This window comes from Mesocricetus auratus, unplaced genomic scaffold, assembly GCF_017639785.1.
Source record: "Mesocricetus auratus isolate SY011 unplaced genomic scaffold, BCM_Maur_2.0 Super-Scaffold_100676, whole genome shotgun sequence".
Lineage (NCBI taxonomy): Eukaryota > Metazoa > Chordata > Mammalia > Rodentia > Cricetidae > Mesocricetus > Mesocricetus auratus.
The window spans coordinates 45,892,755-45,898,754 of record NW_024429266.1 but is presented as its reverse complement, the minus strand read 5'-3'; positions in this window follow the sequence as shown (position 1 = coordinate 45,898,754).

The window sequence follows — 6,000 nt, the reverse complement described above, 5'->3', positions numbered from 1 at the left end:
CATAAGACATCCCTATTTTGTGTAGCTTAATATTTCTGTATTGTAAAGTAGTTTTGATTTACATTTTCCTGATGACTAAGGACACTGAACATTTCTCTAAGTATTTTTCAGCCATTTGTTTCCTCTTTTGACAATTCTCTGTTTAGATCTATATTCCATTTTTAAAAATCTTAAACATGGTTTATATTAATAGCTAAAGGTAATAGAGGCTATTCCTTTTCTGTTTTTCTTTTTTTATTTATTCCTGTCTGATACATTATATCCCAGCCACAATTTTTCCTCCCTCTGTTCATTCTAGTTCTCCCCACACTTTTTTTCTTCCCCAGATCCAGTTTTCCTTCATTTCCTTTAGGAAAAGAGCAGGCCTTCCAGTGATATCAGTGGACTACAGCATGGCAAGTTGCAATAATACAAGGCACAAGCCATCATAACAAGGCTGGATGAGGTAACTCACTGGGAGGAAAAGTGTCCTGAGAGTAGACAAAAGAGTCAGAGGCACCATCTACTTCCATTGTTAGGAGTTCCATGAGAACAGCAAGCTATACAACCATAAAATATATGCAGAGGACCTAGATCAGACCAATATATGCTCTGTGATTGTCACCTCAGCCTCTTTGAGTCCCTATGAAACCAGCTTAGTTGATTCTGTGAACTATGGTTTTTGTGATGTTCTTGACCCTTCTGGCTCCTACAATTCTTTGCCCTCCAATTCTGCAGGGTTCCCTGAGCACCACCTAATGTTTGACTGTGGGTCTCTGCATCTGTTCCCATCAGTTTCTGGATGGTGCCTTTCTGATGATGGTTGGGCTCAGCACCAATCTATGAGTTTAGTAAAATATCGTTAGGAACCATTTCGTTGACCTTTCTGAACCATTCCTGCATTTCTTTGATGAAGCCCACTTGATCATAGTGGGTGATCTTTTTGATGAGTTTTTGGATTTGGCTTGCAAGTGCTTTAGTGAGAAGTTGTGTTTCCATGTATTCATCATAAGGGGAATTGGTCTGTAATTCTCTTTGTTGGGTCTTTATGTGGTTTAGATGTCAAGTAGAGTGTGGCCTCATAAAAAGCATTGGCAATGTTCCTTCTTTCTATTTTATGGAGTAATTTATGAAGTATTGGCATTAATTCTTCTTTAAAAATCTGGCAAAATTTTGAGTTAAACCATCTAGCCCTTGGGCTTTTTTGTTAGAGTCTTTTAATTCCTGCTTTTATTTCACTAGAGTGTTATAGGTATTTTTAAATTGCTTATCTGATCTTTGTTTAAACTTTGGTAGATTATATATATCAAGAAATTTATCAATTTCTTTTTGATTTTCTATTTTGGTTGAGAACAGATTTTGAAAGTATGTCCTTATGATTCCTTGGATTTTTTATGTATCTGTCATGTATATCTTTTCATCTCTAATTTTATTTATTTAGATCTTTTATCTCCATTTTTTAATTAAATTGTCTAAGTGTAATCCCAACATTCGGGAGGCAGAGGCAGGCGGATCTTTGTGTGTTCAAGGCCAGCCTGGTCTACTGAGCAGCCTCCAAAACAATACAGAGAAACCTGTCTCAGAAAACCAAATTAAAAAAATAAATTGGCTAATTGTTTGTTAATATTTTTGATTTTCATAAAGAACCAACAGATATAAGAAAATTGAAATAACACCCTACATCTCAGCTGGCCTCCATGTAGTAAAACTGGATATCAAAAATAACACACCCCACAGAAAGCTTTCAAACTCATGGAAAATGAACAACTCTCTGCTGTACTCAAAATGCATCAAGGCAGAAGTTAATGAAGACATTAAAAATGCTTTTAAGAATTCAATGAAAATGAAAACAGAATATACTCAAACTTTTGAGACACAATGGCCAGCAGTTCTAGTAGGGGCGTTCATAGTAGGAAGTACTGAGTGCCTGTATATAAAGTTTGGAGAGATCTCATATTGGTAACTTAGTAGCACACCTAAAAACTTTAGATGCAAAAGAAAACACCCAAAAGGAGTGAAATAAGATGACCAAAAATAATCAAACTCAAGTCTACAATCACTAACATAGAAACAACAGAACAATAGAAAGAATCAATTGAGCAAAGAGTTCATTCTTGCTTATATGTTTTATATGTTTATTTTGGTGTTAGGCTAGTGTTATCTGTATGAAATGACTCAGGAATAAATTCTTCTGGGAAGCTATCTAGTCTAGTACTTTTCTTTGTTAAAAAAGTTTTGGTTACCTGTTTACTTTCATTTTTTGGAAGATTGCCTTTTACATATTTTTTACATATTTTAAATATTTGTTATAATCTATTCTTGTAGGTTGTATACTTCTAGGAGCGATCCACTTTTAAGTTTTTACATTCATTTTAATAGGACTGTTTGTAGTAATTTCACAGTGCTATTTATATCTGTAACATCAGGTAAAATGCCCCCTTTTTCATTGCTGATATTGTTGACTTCTTTGACTATTTAGTCTATCTGACTAAGCACTTAGCAATTTTATTAAGATATTAATAAATGCTCTGCCCTCCACTCTCTGATTGAGGTAGGTGTGGGCTCTCCTTGGTCCCCAACTCCCACCATCACCTGCTCCTTGGATCTTCCTTGGTCTGCTCCTCCCATAGAGTGGAACTGCCCCGCAAGAAGGACCACCCTGAGTCTGGCTATGACTCACTCTTGGCCCCCCTCTTCCCTCTGCCCCCACCCTCTACTTGAGTCTTGCTCTGCCCCATGCCCTCTGCTTTAGTAAGGAGAATACTAGGAGAGGCCAGACCATCCAGAGTTTCAGACACTGAAGTCTTGGCCCACATACAACACCGGGAGACTAGAGGAGAGGGAGAGACCCCAACTGCACCCACTCAAAGAAGGGATGGGAAGACAAGAGTTTAAGAACACACTCAGCAATAGAAAGACCAATATGACAATACCAGAATCTAGGGACTCCTCACCAGCAAGACCTGAAAAGCCCAACACAAATGAAGCAGAAGAGAAGGACCTTAAAAACTATTTTATGAAGATGATAGAGACCCTTAAGAGGGTAACAAAAATCCCTTAAATAAATAGAAGAAAAAAACAAAAATACATGAAATGGAGGAAAAGACAAACCAAAAAATTCATGAAATAAACAAATCTGTTAAAGAATCTAAAGAAAGTCAAGAAAAAACAACCAAACAAGTGAAGCAAACAATTCAAAAACCCATCAGATAAATCATCCATCATGATCAAGTAGGCTTCATTCCAGGGATGCAGGGGCTGGTTCAACATATGGAAATCTATCAATGTAATCCACCATATAACAAACTGAAAAAGAAAACCACATGATCATCTCACTAGGTGGTAAAAAAGTCTTTGACAATATCCAATACCCTTTCATGATAAAGGTCTTGGAGAGATCAGGGATAACAGGAAGATACATGAACATAATAAAAGCAATAGACAGTAAACCAACAACCAACATCAAACTAAATGGCAAAAAACTCAACGTGATTCCTCTAAAATCAGGAACAAGTCAAGGCTGGACCCTGTTTCCATATCTCTTCAATATTTTATTTGAAGTTTTAGCTAGAACAATAAGAGAACAAAAGGAGATCAATGGGATACAAATTAGAAAGGAAGAAGTCAATTTTCACTATTTGCAGATAATATGATAGTTTACATAAGTGACCAAAAAACTACTAGGGAACTAGTATAGCTGATAAACACCTTCAGTAAAGTGGCAGGGTACAAAATTAACTAAAAAAATTAGTAGCCCTATGATATACAGACAATAAATGAGCTAAGAAAGAAATCAGAGATACATCACCCTTTACAATAGCCACAAACAACATAAAATATCTTGGGGTAACACTAACCAAACAAGTGAAAGACCTGTATGACAAGACTCAAGATCTTTGAGTCTTTAAAGAAAGAAATTAAAGAAAATGCCAGAAAATGACATGATCTCCCATGCTCTTGGATAGGTAGGATCAACAAGGTTAAAATGGCAATCTTGCCAAAAGCAATGTACAGATTCAATGCAATCCTCATCAAAATCCCAACACAATGCTTCACACACCTTGAAAGAAAAATACTCAACTTTATATGGAAAAACAAAAAACCAGGATAGACAAAACAACACTTACAATAAAGCAACTTCAGGAGGCATCACCATCCCTGACTTCAATCTATATTATAGAGTCATAGTCCTGAGAACAGCTGGTATTGGCACAAAAATAGACAGGTAGATAAATGGAATAGAATTGAAAACCCCGATATTAACCCACACACCTCTGGACACCTGATTTTTGTCAAAGAAGCTGAAGTTATACAATTGAAAAAAGAAAGCATCTTCAACAAATGGTGATGGCATAACTGGATGCTGACATGTAGAAGATTGCAAATAGATCCATATTTATGGCCATGCATAAAACTCAAGTCCAAATGGATCAAAGGCCTCAACATAAATCCAGCCACAGTGAACCTCTTAAAAGAGAAAGTGGGAGGTACCCTTGAACGAGTTGGTATAGAAGATCACTTTCTAAACAACACCAGTAGCATAGATACTGAGATCAATAATTAATAAATGAGACCTCCTGAAACTGAGACGCTTCTGTAAGGCAAAGAGCACAATCAGCAAGACAAAATGGCAACACACAGAATGGGAAAATATTTTCACCAACCCCACATCTGACAGAGGGCTGATTTCCAAAATATACAAAGCTAGTCACTAAAAAACACCAAAAAATCCAATTAAAACGTTAGGTGCAGAACTAAATAGAGAATTCTCAATAGAAGAATCTAAAATGGCTGAAAGACACTTAAGAAAGTGCTCAACATCCTTAGTCATTAGGGAAATGCAACTCAAAACCACTCTGAGATACCATCTTACACTGAACAGAATGGCTAAAATAAAAATGCCATGGCAGTCTATGCTGAAGAGGAGGTGGAGAAAGAGGAACACTCCTCCATTGCTGGTGGGAGTGAAAACTTGTACAATCACTTTGTAAATCAGTATGGTGGTTTCTCGGGAAAATGGGAATCAGTCTACCTCAATATCCAGAAATTCCTCTCTTGGGGAATGAATGTACATTTATACAACAAGGACATATGTCCAACTATGTTCATAACAGTGTTGTTTGTAATAGCCCGAACCTTCAAGCAACCTAGATGCCCCTCAACCAAAAAAAAATGGATGGAGAAAATGTGGTCCATTGACACAATGGAGTGTTACTTAGTGGGAAAAAATGAAATCTTGAAATTCGCAGGCAAATGAATGGAAATGGAAGAAAACCTCCTGAGTGAGATAACTCAATCACAGAAAGACAAGCATGGTATGTACTCGTTCATATATGGATATTAGACATAGAGCAAAGGACTACTAGTCTACATTCCACATCACAAGCGAGACTAGGAAACAAGGAGATCCCAAGAGAAGAACACATGATCCCCGGAAGAAGGGGAGGGGGACAAGATCTTCTGAGCAAATTGGGAGCATGGGGAGTAGGGGAAGCGGAGAGGAGGAGAGGAGAACAGGAGGATTGAGGGGAGGGCAAGAAAGAAGATGCCTTGATAGAGGGAGTCACTGTAGGTTTGGAGAGAGGTCTGGTACAGGGTAAATGCTAGGGTATCCACAGTGATGACCCTAACTAAGAATCTAGGTTGTGGTGGAGAGGCTGCCTTTGATGCCCTTCCCCTATGATGAGATTGATGACCACCTTGGTTGCCACTATTTGAGCCTTCATCTGTTTCAAAGCAGAAACAGGCACTACAGCTAAACACTGAGTCATACTCCTGGAATCCAGTTGCAGAGAGGGAGGAGGGATGAGCAAATGAGTCAAGAAGTTGTTGGAGAAACTCGCAGAAACAATTGACCTGACCTAATGAGAGCACAAATACTCTAGTAGTAATGCTGGGGAATCAGCATTGAACCAAACCAAGTCCTCTGAATGTGGGTGCCAGCTAGGAGGCCAGGTCAGTCTGTGGAACCTCTAACAGTGGAGCCTAGTGCACAAATGAACTTAGGGAGCCCATCCCTAT